The 12,030-nt window shown below is 40.2% G+C and overlaps 4 non-coding genes across 4 annotated transcripts; all 4 read right to left on the bottom strand.

The window, feature by feature from the left end:
* Nucleotides 1-1,524: 1,524 nt before the first annotated feature.
* Nucleotides 1,525-1,740, bottom strand: LOC147730094 (small nucleolar RNA U3). Its single transcript, XR_015308763.1, has one exon. It is a non-coding gene; the product is annotated as a small nucleolar RNA U3 (small nucleolar RNA).
* A 2,619-nt stretch (nucleotides 1,741-4,359) lies between these two features.
* LOC147730093 (small nucleolar RNA U3) lies at nucleotides 4,360-4,575 on the bottom strand. Its single transcript, XR_015308765.1, has one exon. It is a non-coding gene; the product is annotated as a small nucleolar RNA U3 (small nucleolar RNA).
* A 2,618-nt stretch (nucleotides 4,576-7,193) lies between these two features.
* LOC147730092 (small nucleolar RNA U3) lies at nucleotides 7,194-7,409 on the bottom strand. The gene has a single exon (XR_015309025.1). It is a non-coding gene; the product is annotated as a small nucleolar RNA U3 (small nucleolar RNA).
* Nucleotides 7,410-10,025: 2,616 nt separating this feature from the next.
* On the bottom strand, nucleotides 10,026-10,241 carry LOC147730091 (small nucleolar RNA U3). Its single transcript, XR_015309016.1, has one exon. It is a non-coding gene; the product is annotated as a small nucleolar RNA U3 (small nucleolar RNA).
* Nucleotides 10,242-12,030: the final 1,789 nt, after the last annotated feature.

Genomic DNA, 12,030 nt, shown 5'->3' with positions numbered 1-12,030 from the left:
TATGCTAAGCTGTCCAAGGGTTACAGGAAGATATCACAACAGCATTTTTTCTGTCACCTGGCTAAGCTCTCAGCATATCAGTGATAGATAATTAAAACCTGCTGCTGCAGTCTTTAGTTAGCGAACTAAACTTTAATTCAGCATGATAGACTAAAGTTGAAGGCTAGGGACAAACAGAGGAAAGGGGACCGTTCCTGGTCGCCATTGCCTCTTGCGGCAGGCTAAAAGGCTATCACAATAAGGTCTTAACTGTGTAAGTTTTACGTAAAAAGAGGCCATGGCTGGAAAACCAGTCGGGCAATGCCCCAGACTCTTGCATAACCAAGAAGAACAGTCTATGGGTATTCACCTGGCCTGTCACCACACCGTGAACTTCCACAATTTACGGTCTGGCGCCAGCCCACCTAGGTCTTTTCCTAGGCGTCGCAGCACGGTGGAAATCCAAAATGGTGGCAGTCGGGGCTCGAACCATTAGAAGTTTCAAGGCACAGGGTTTATCCTACTATTTACAAACGGCTGATATTTCGATTCTCTACACGAGGGTCTAATCTTCCAGTGTTCGAATATAGCATAATGGAACGCTAAAGGGGGCTACAATGGTCCTTAAATACCCTCTGTTTGAGTTCTTGACTCAAGTTAAAGCTGAGCTTCTATATCGAGAGGATAGGGCATTTAATCAATGTGATACCCGAGGTAGAAAGTCTATTCTGATATCACAACATTCCAGTTTATGAATTAAGAATATTCTGAGTTAAAGCAGGAGAACCAAGAAAATGGTACTTGCTGGAGCAGGTGGCTTGTTTTGACCATTATTTTTTATTGTTGCAACTCCATTCTCCCCAATGGATCCTTCAAATTCCAAAGTTCGAATACATTAAGCCCTTGATGTACTAAGGGCTGTACGGGGGCTAGTTGGGAGCTGCAAGTTTTTGTGCTGAGCACAGTAGATTTCATAATGATAAGTAAACATACACAGTCCTTTACTTCTGCTTTCCACTCCACAAATTCCTGTGAAAACTTTAGCAAATACCAAAGGAGGAGTTTTTTATCCTCAGCAGTCTAAGATCCACCGCAGCCTTGTAAGTTGTATAACCTGTGACCAGGGTGTTACGCTTCCTCTTACTCTTAGTCTAAAAGGCTTAACTAGCATTAGGAGGTTCCTTTAAACAGTCGAATTGAAAGAGTGTTAAATCGTTGAGTAGCAGTAGTTGCCTTGCAGCAGCCTAGGCTCTACAAATAGCTCATACGCACAGTCCATTTAAAAAGTACTTTTCACTCCCCACGTTCTAAAAAACAAACCTTTTTTTATAAATAACATACCAAAATACCAACTGTCGGTGAGAAGTGCTTTTCAAAGATAAGCTCTTGCAAAAACCACAAGTCCAAAAAAGCTCAACAGCTTCTACTAAGTATTCATGAACTCAACAGCTAAATAAAAATAAACCAAAGTGCACACTATAAAAATAACAAACTAAGCAAGAAATTAAGAACGGGTAGACTTCCTTACACCCTATAAAGTAGCTAACCACTCAGATTGTGTACTCTTTCTCCAATCCTCTTGAAAGGAATAAGAACGATCATCAACAGCAAACAGCAGCTACATAAATGCAACACTGTTCACTCACTTCACGCTCAGAAGAGAACACTTCAATTCTTCATCATGGTTAGCGAAGACCAAACACTTTCAATCACATTTCCTCAGTTAAAAACTATAGAAACGATCCCTGAAAGTATAGTCTTAATAAAACTGTTTATCGCTCACACAGACAGAAAGGGGGGAAACCCTCCTTACTTACAGTAAGACACGGTTCGGCATCATCAACTGAAATAAAAACATATAAATATAAACATATCTGTTACTCCACGAAATAATATTCTACCGATACACACGCATATGCATTTATTTACATTAAAACATACTTAATAGATCCTGGTGACACTGCTTTAAAATTTGCATATTTTAAATCAGCAACCAATTAAATTCAACCTGACTCTTCCTGACCCAACGGTGTACCAGAGGGAAAGCTGGAAAATTCTTCAAAAAACTGTGGTTTCCACAATATCATAGAGATGATTTTTAATGGGAATATTTGGTCTAGATTAGGAACAGTCAATCAGCCAAAAGAGTGACACTGATCGCTAGCATATGTGAAGCGACCTGCTAAGCTTGCAAGTGTGGAAACAAAAGTTGTAGCATTACAGCTACCTTGACATTTTGAACAGTTGCCCCACAGATCAAATGTAGGTCAACATCTTTGATCGGTTACCCCAAAAAAACGAACTGTTCCCCAGTTCACATATAAGACTCTAAGCTGAGGATGGCCTTCGGCGATGGTCCAAACTTTGTGAAAACCTGCTTTCAGCAACTACAGGAGATAACGGAACCTATCGCTTTCAGTAGCGCCCTGAATTCCTGGTTATCTAGGAAAGCGTTCACATGAACAACAACTTGTCCTACCACCCAGCTTGAATTTATGCAGGTTTTTAAAGCTACTAGACGTTTAGCCTCTCGGAACTACAGAAGTATCCAAAATATAGTTTATGTTTTTTTGTGCAAAATACTTTTTACACTGGGAAGTGAATACTTGCCGGAAACGTTTGGTACCTAATATTCATCAGAACCCGGAATTGAACTTTTCAGTGTACACTTCTGTCTTCCAGCATATCCTTAAATGAAGAAAGGAACAGCTGTCAACAGTAGACAGCTGTTTAAAAATAAAACTCTGCCTGTGACCTTCCTTTTTAGATCAGAACTTATCTGCAACACCTTCGGACCACTTACAATTTCTACTTCAATCTTGATTCTTCATAACATATCGCGAACAAAAAATTTTATAACTCTATGCTAAGCTGTCCAAGGGTTACAGGAATATATCACAACAGCATTTTTTCTGTCACCTGGCTAAGCTCTCAGCAGATCAGTGATAGATAATCAAAACCTGCCGCTGCAGTCTTTGGTTAGAGAACTAAACTTTAATTCAGCATGATAGACTAAAGTTGAAGGCTAGGGACAAACAGAGGAAAGGGGACCGTTCCTGGTCGCCATTGCCTCTTGCGGCAGGCTAAAAGGCTATCACAGTAAGGTCTTAACTGTGTAAGTTTTACGTAAAAAGAGGCCATGGCTGGAAAACCAGTCGGGCAATGCCCCAGACTCTTGCATAACCAAGAAGAACAGTCTATGGGTATTCACCTGGCCTGTCACCACACCGTGAACTTCCACAATTTACGGTCTGGCGCCAGCCCACCTAGGTCTTTTCCTAGGCGTCACAGCACGGTGGAAATCCAAAATGGTGGCAGTCGGGGCTCGAACCATTAGAAGTTTCAAGGCACAGGGTTTATCCTACTATTTACAAACGGCTGATATTTCGATTCTCTACATGAGGGTCTAATCTTCCAGTGTTCGAATATAGCATAATGGAACGCTAAAGGGGGCTACAATGGTCCTTAAATACCCTCTGTTTGAGTTCTTGACTCAAGTTAAAGCTGAGCTTCTATATCGAGAAGATAGGACATTTAATCAATGTGATACCCGAGGTAGAAAGTCTATTCTGATATCTCAACATTCCAGTCTATGAATTAAGAATATTCTGAGTTAAAGCAGGAGAACCAAGAAAATGGTACTTGCTGGAGCAGGTGGCTCGTTTTGACCATTATTTTTTATTGTTGCAACTCCATTCTCCCCAATGGATCCTTCAAATTCCAAAGTTCGAATACATTAAGCCCTTGATGTACTAGGGGCTGTACGGGGGCTAGTTGGGAGCTGCAAGTTTTTGTGCTGAGCACACTAGATTTCATAATGATAAGTAAACATACACAGTCCTTTACTTCTGCTTTGCACTCCACAAATTCCTGTGAAAACTTTAGCAAATACCAAAGGAGGAGTTTTTTATCCTCAGCAGTCTAAGATCCACCGCAGCCTTGTAAGTTGTATAACCTGTGACCAGGGTGTTACGCTTCCTCTTAGTCTAAAAGGCTTAACTAGCATTAGGAGGTTCCTTTAAACAGTCGAATTGAAAGAGTGTTAAATCGTTGAGTAGCAGTAGTTGCCTTGCAGCAGCCTAGGCTCTACAAATAGCTCATACGCACAGTCCATTTAAAAAGTACTTTTCACTCCCCACGTTCTAAAAAACAAACCTTTTTTTATAAATAACATACCAAAATACCAACTGACGGTGAGAAGTGCTTTTCAAAGATAAGCTCTTGCAAAAACCACAAGTCCAAAAAAGCTCAACAGCTTCTACTAAGTATTCATGAACTCAACAGCTAAATAAAAATAAACCAAAGTGCACACTATAAAAATAACAAACTAAGCAAGAAATTAAGAACGGGTAGACTTCCTTACACCCTATAAAGTAGCTAACCACTCAGATTGTGTACTCTTTCTCCAATCCTCTTGAAAGGAATAAGAACGATCATCAACAGCAAAGAGCAGCTACATAAATGCAACACTGTTCACTCACTTCACGCTCAGAAGAGAACACTTCAATTCTTCATCGTGGTTAGCGAAGACCAAACACTTTCAATCACATTTCCTCAGTTAAAAACTATAGAAACGATCCCTGAAAGTATAGTCTTAATAAAATTGTTTATCGCTCACACAGACAGAAAGGGGGGAAACCCTCCTTACTTGCAGTAAGACACGGTTCGGCATCATCAACTGAAATAAAAACATATAAATATAAACATATCTGTTACTCCACGAAATAACATTCTACTGATACACACGCATATGCATTCATTTACATTAAAACATACTTAATAGATCCTGGTGACACTGCTTTAAAATTTGCATATTTTAAATCAGCAACCAATTAAATTCAACCTGACTCTTCCTGACCCAACGCTGTACCAGAGGGAAAGCTGGAAAATTCTTCAAAAAACTGTGGTTTCCACAATATCATAGAGATGATTTTTAATGGGAATATTTGGTCTAGATTAGGAACAGTCAATCAGCCAAAAGAGTGACACTGATCGATAGCATATGTGAAGCGACCTGCTAAGCTTGCAAGTGTGGAAACAAAAGTTGTAGCATTACAGCTACCTTGACATTTTGAACAGTTGCCCCACAGATCAAATGTAGGTCAACATCTTTGATCGGTTACCCCAAAATAACGAACTGTTCCCCAGTTCACATATAAGACTCTAAGCTGAGGATGGCCTTCGGCGATGGTCCAAACTTTGTGAAAACCTGCTTTCAGCAACTACAGGAGATAACGGAACCTATCGCTTTCAGTAGCGCCCTGAATTCCTGGTTATCTAGGAAAGCGTTGACATGAACAACAACTTGTCCTACCACCCAGCTTGAATTTATGCGGGTTTTTAAAGCTACTAGACGTTTAGCCTCTCGGAACAACAGAAGTATCCAAAATATAGTTCATGTTTTTTTGTGCAAAATACTTTTTACACTGGGAAGTGAATACTTGCCGGAAACGTTTGGTACCTAATATTCATCAAAACCCGGAATTGAACTTTTCAGTGTACACTTCTGTCTTCCAGCATATCCTTAAATGAAGAAAGGAACAGCTGTCAACAGTAGACAGTTGTTTAAAAAAAAACTCTGCCTGTGACCTTCCTTTTTAGATCAGAACTTATCTGGAACACCTTCGGACCACTTACAATTTCTACTTCAATCTTGATTCTTCATAACATATCGCGAACAAAAAGTTTTATAACTCTATGCTAAGCTGTCCAAGGGTTACAGGAAGATATCACAACAGCATTTTTTCTGTCACCTGGCTAAGCTCTCAGCAGATCAGTGATAGATAATTAAAACCTGCCGCTGCAGTCTTTGGTTAGAGAACTAAACTTTAATTCAGCATGATAGACTAAAGTTGAAGGCTAGGGACAAACAGAGGAAAGGGGACCGTTCCTGGTCGCCATTGCCTCTTGCGGCAGGCTAAAAGGCTATCACAGTAAGGTCTTAACTGTGTAAGTTTTACGTAAAAAGAGGCCATGGCTGGAAAACCAGTCGGGCAATGCCCCAGACTCTTGCATAACCAAGAAGAACAGTCTATGGGTATTCACCTGGCCTGTCACCACACCGTGAACTTCCACAATTTACGGTCTGGCGCCAGCCCACCTAGGTCTTTTCCTAGGTGTCGCAGCACGGTGGAAATCCAAAATGGTGGCAGTCGGGGCTCGAACCATTAGAAGTTTTAAGGCACAGGGTTTATCCTACTATTTACAAACGGCTGATATTTCGATTCTCTACATGAGGGTTTAATCTTCCAGTGTTCGAATATAGCATAATGGAACGCTAAAGGGGGCTACAATGGTCCTTAAATACCCTCTGTTTGAGTTCTTGACTCAAGTTAAAGCTGAGCTTCTATATCGAGAGGATAGGGCATTTAATCAATGTGATACCCGAGGTAGAAAGTCTATTCTGATATCACAACATTCCAGTCTATGAATTGAGAATATTCTGAGTTAAAGCAGGAGAACCAAGAAAATGGTACTTGCTGGAGCAGGTGGCTTGTTTTGACCATTATTTTTTATTGTTGCAACTCCATTCTGCCCAATGGATCCTTCAAATTGCAAAGTTCGAATACATTAAGCCCTTGATGTACTAGGGGCTGTACGGGGGCTAGTTGGGAGCAGCAAGTTTTTGTGCTGAGCACACTAGATTTCATAATGATAAGTAAACATACACAGTCCTTTACTTCTGCTTTGCACTCCACAAATTCCTGTGAAAACTTTAGCAAATACCAAAGGAGGAGTTTTTTATCCTCAGCAGTCTAAGATCCACCGCAGCCTTGTAAGTTGTATAACCTGTGGCCAGGGTGATACGCTTCCTCTTAGTCTAAAAGGCTTAACTAGCATTAGGAGGTTTCTTTAAACAGTCGAATTGAAAGAGTGTTAAATCGTTGAGTAGCAGTAGTTGCCTTGCAGCAGCCTAGGCTCTACAAATAGCTCATACGCACAGTCCGTTTAAAAAGTACTCTTCACTCCCCACTTTCTAAAAAACAAACCTTTTTTTATAAATAACATACCAAAATACCAACTGACGGTGAGAAGTGCTTTTCAAAGATAAGCTCTTGCAAAAACCACAAGTCCAAAAAAGCTCAACAGCTTCTACTAAGTATTCGTGAACTCAACAGCTAAATAAAAATAAACGAAAGTGCACACTATAAAAATAACAAACTAAGCAAGAAATTAAGAACGGATAGACTTCCTTACACCCTATAAAGTAGCTAACCACTCAGATTGTGTACTCTTTCTCCAATCCTCTTGAAAGGAATAAGAACGATCATCAATAGCAAACAGCAGCTACATAAATGCAACACTGTTCACTCACTTCACGCTCAGAAGAGAACACTTCAATTCTTCATCGTGGTTAGCGAAGACCAAACACTTTCAATCACATTTCCTCAGTTAAAAACTATAGAAATGATCCCTGAAAGTATAGTCTTAATAAAACTGTTTATCGCTCACACAGACAGAAAGGGGGGAAACCCTCCTTACTTACAGTAAGACACGGTTCGGCATCATCAACTGAAATAAAAACATATAAATATAAACATATCTGTTACTCCACGAAATAACATTCTACCGATACACACGCATATGCATTTATTTACATTAAAACATACTTAATAGATCCTGGTGACACTGCTTTAAAATTTGCATATTTTAAATCAGCAACCAATTAAATTCAACCTGACTCTTCCTGACCCAACGCTGTACCAGAGGGAAAGCTGGAAATTCTTCAAAAAACTGTGGTTTCCACAATATCATAGAGATGATTTTTAATGGGAATATTTGGTCTAGATTAGGAACAGTCAATCAGCCAAAAGAGTGACACTGATCGCTAGCATATGTGAAGCGACCTGCTAAGCTTGCAAGTGTGGAAACAAAAGTTGTAGCATTACAGCTACCTTGACATTTTGAACAGTTGCCCCACAGATCAAATGTAGGTCAACATCTTTGATCGGTTACCCCAAAAAAGACGAACTGTTCCCCAGTTCACATATAAAACTCTAAGCTGAGGATGGCCTTCGGCGATGGTCCAAACTTTGTGAAAACCTGCTTTCAGCAACTACAGGAGATAACGGAACCTATCGCTTTCAGTAGCGCCCTGAATTCCTGATTATCTAGGAAAGCGTTCACATGAACAACAACTTGTCCTACCACCCAGCTTGAATTTATGCGGGTTTTTAAAGCTACTAGACGTTTAGCCTCTCGGAACAACAGAAGTATCCAAAATATAGTTCATGTTTTTTTGTGCATACTTTTTACACTGGGAAGTGAATACTTGCCGGAAACGTTTGGTACCTAATATTCATCAGAACCCGGAATTGAACTTTTCAGTGTACACTTCTGTCTTCCAGCATATCCTTAAATGAAGAAAGGAACAGCTGTCAACAGTAGACAGTTGTTTAAAAAAAAAACTCTGCCTGTGACCTTCCTTTTTAGATCAGAACTTATCTGCAACACCTTCGGACCACTTACAATTTCTACTTCAATCTTGATTCTTCATAACATATCGCGAACAAAAAGTTTTATAACTCTATGCTAAGCTGTCCAAGGGTTACAGGAAGATATCACAATAGCATTTTTTCTGTCACCTGGCTAAGCTCTCAGCAGATCAGTGATAGATAATTAAAACCTGCCGCTGCAGTCTTTAGTTAGCGAACTAAACTTTAATTCAGCATGATAGACTAAAGTTGAAGGCTAGGGACAAACAGAGGAAAGGGGACCGTTCCTGGTCGCCATTGCCTCTTGCGGCAGGCTAAAAGGCTATCACAATAAGGTCTTAACTGTGTAAGTTTTACGTAAAAAGAGGCCATGGCTGGAAAACCAGTCGGGCAATGCCCCAGACTCTTGCATAACCAAGAAGAACAGTCTATGGGTATTCACCTGGCCTGTCACCACACCGTGAACTTCCACAATTTACGGTCTGGCGCCAGCCCACCTAGGTCTTTTCCTAGGCGTCGCAGCACGGTGGAAATCCAAAATGGTGGCAGTCGGGGCTCGAACCATTAGAAGTTTCAAGGCACAGGGTTTATCCTACTATTTACAAACGGCTGATATTTCGATTCTCTACATGAGGGTCTAATCTTCCAGTGTTCGAATATAGCATAATGGAACGCTAAAGGGGGCTACAATGGTCCTTAAATACCCTCTGTTTGAGTTCTTGACTCAAGTTAAAGCTGAGCTTCTATATCGAGAGGATAGGGCATTTAATCAATGTGATACCCGAGGTAGAAAGTCTATTCTGATATCACAACATTCCAGTCTATGAATTAAGAATATTCTGAGTTAAAGCAGGAGAACCAAGAAAATGGTACTTGCTGGAGCAGGTGGCTCGTTTTGACCATTATTTTTTATTGTTGCAACTCCATTCTCCCCAATGGATCCTTCAAATTCCAAAGTTCGAATACATTAAGCCCTTGATGTACTAAGGGCTGTACGGGGGCTAGTTGGGAGCTGCAAGTTTTTGTGCTGAGCACACTAGATTTCATAATGATAAGTAAACATACACAGTCCTTTACTTCTGCTTTGCACTCCACAAATTCCTGTGAAAACTTTAGCAAATACCAAAGGAGGAGTTTTTTATCCTCAGCAGTCTAAGATCCACCGCAGCCTTGTAAGTTGTATAACCTGTGACCAGGGTGTTACGCTTCCTCTTAGTCTAAAAGGCTTAACTAGCATTAGGAGGTTCCTTTAAACAGTCGAATTGAAAGATTGTTAAATCGTTGAGGAGCAGTAGTTGCCTTGCAGCAGCCTAGGCTCTACAAATAGCTCATACGCACAGTCCATTTAAAAAGTACTCTTCACTCCCCACGTTCTAAAAAACAAACCTTTTTTTATAAATAACATACCAAAATACCAACTGACGGTGAGAAGTGCTTTTCAAAGATAAGCTCTTGCAAAAACCACAAGTCCAAAAAAGCTCAATAGCTTCTACTAAGTATTCATGAACTCAACAGCTAAATAAAAATAAACCAAAGTGCACACTATAAAAATAACAAACTGAGCAAGAAATTAAGAACGGGTAGACTTCCTTACACCCTATAAAGTAGCTAACCACTCAGATTGTGTACTCTTTCTCCAATCCTCTTGAAAGGAATAAGAACGATCATCAATAGCAAACAGCAGCTACATAAATGCAACACTGTTCACTCACTTCACGCTCAGAAGAGAACACTTCAATTCTTCATCGTGGTTAGCGAAGACCAAACACTTTCAATCACATTTCCTCAGTTAAAAACTATAGAAATGATCCCTGAAAGTATAGACTTGATAAAACTGTTTATTGCTCACACAGACAGAAAGGGGGGAAACCCTCCTTACTTACAGTAAGACACGGTTCGGCATCATCAACTGAAATAAAAACATATAAATATAAACATATCTGTTACTCCACGAAATAACATTCTACCGATACACACGCATATGCATTTATTTACATTAAAACATACTTAATAGATCCTGGTGACACTGCTTTAAAATTTGCATATTTTAAATCAGCAACCAATTAAATTCAACCTGACTCTTCCTGACCCAACGCTGTACCAGAGGGAAAGCTGGAAAATTCTTCAAAAAACTGTGGTTTCCACAATATCATAGAGATGATTTTTAATGGGAATATTTGGTCTAGATTAGGAACAGTCAATCAGCCAAAAGAGTGACACTGATCGCTAGCATATGTGAAGCGACCTGCTAAGCTTGCAAGTGTGGAAACAAAAGTTGTAGCATTACAGCTACCTTGACATTTTGAACAGTTGCCCCACAGATCAAATGTAGGTCAACATCTTTGATCAGTTACCCCAAAAAAACGAACTGTTCCCCAGTTCACATATAAGACTCTAAGCTGAGGATGGCCTTCGGCGATGGTCCAAACTTTGTGAAAACCTGCTTTCAGCAACTACAGGAGATAACGGAACCTATCGCTTTCAGTTCGGCCCTGAATTCCTGGTTATCTAGGAAAGCGTTCACATGAACAACAACTTGTCCTACCACCCAGCTTGAATTTATGCGGGTTTTTAAAGCTACTAGACGTTTAGCCTCTCGGAACTACAGAAGTATCCAAAATATAGTTTATGTTTTTTTGTGCAAAATACTTTTTACACTGGGAAGTGAATACTTGCCGGAAACGTTTGGTACCTAATATTCATCAGAACCCGGAATTGAACTTTTCAGTGTACACTTCTGTCTTCCAGCATATCCTTGAATGAAGAAAGGAACAGCTGTCAACAGTAGACAGTTGTTTAAAAAAAAAACTCTGCCTGTGACCTTCCTTTTTAGATCAGAACTTATCTGCAACACCTTCGGACCACTTACAATTTCTACTTCAATCTTGATTCTTCATAACATATCGCGAACAAAAAGTTTTATAACTCTATGCTAAGCTGTCCAAGGGTTACAGGAAGATATCACAACAGCATTTTTTCTGTCACCTGGCTAAGCTCTCAGCAGATCAGTGATAGATAATTAAAACCTGCCGCTGCAGTCTTTGGTTAGAGAACTAAACTTTAATTCAGCATGATAGACTAAAGTTGAAGGCTAGGGACAAACAGAGGAAAGGGGACCGTTCCTGGTCGCCATTGCCTCTTGCGGCAGGCTAAAAGGCTATCACAGTAAGGTCTTAACTGTGTAAGTTTTACGTAAAAAGAGGCCATGGCTGGAAAACCAGTCGGGCAATGCCCCAGACTCTTGCATAACCAAGAAGAACAGTCTATGGGTATTCACCTGGCCTGTCACCACACCGTGAACTTCCACAATTTACGGTCTGGCGCCAGCCCACCTAGGTCTTTTCCTAGGCGTCGCAGCACGGTGGAAATCCAAAATGGTGGCAGTCGGGGCTCGAACCATTAGAAGTTTCAAGGCACAGGGTTTATCCTACTATTTACAAATGGCTGATATTTCGATTCTCTACATGAGGGTCTAATCTTCCAGTGTTCGAATATAGCATAATGGAACGCTAAAGGGGGCTACAATGGTCCTTAAATACCCTCTGTTTGAGTTCTTGACTCAAGTTAAAGCTGAGCTTCTATATCGAGAGGATAGGGCATTTAATCAATGTGATAC

This window comes from Lissotriton vulgaris, chromosome 2_1, assembly GCF_964263255.1.
Source record: "Lissotriton vulgaris chromosome 2_1, aLisVul1.2, whole genome shotgun sequence".
NCBI classification, from domain to species: domain Eukaryota; kingdom Metazoa; phylum Chordata; class Amphibia; order Caudata; family Salamandridae; genus Lissotriton; species Lissotriton vulgaris.
This window is presented reverse-complemented; position numbering and strand designations above follow the sequence as displayed.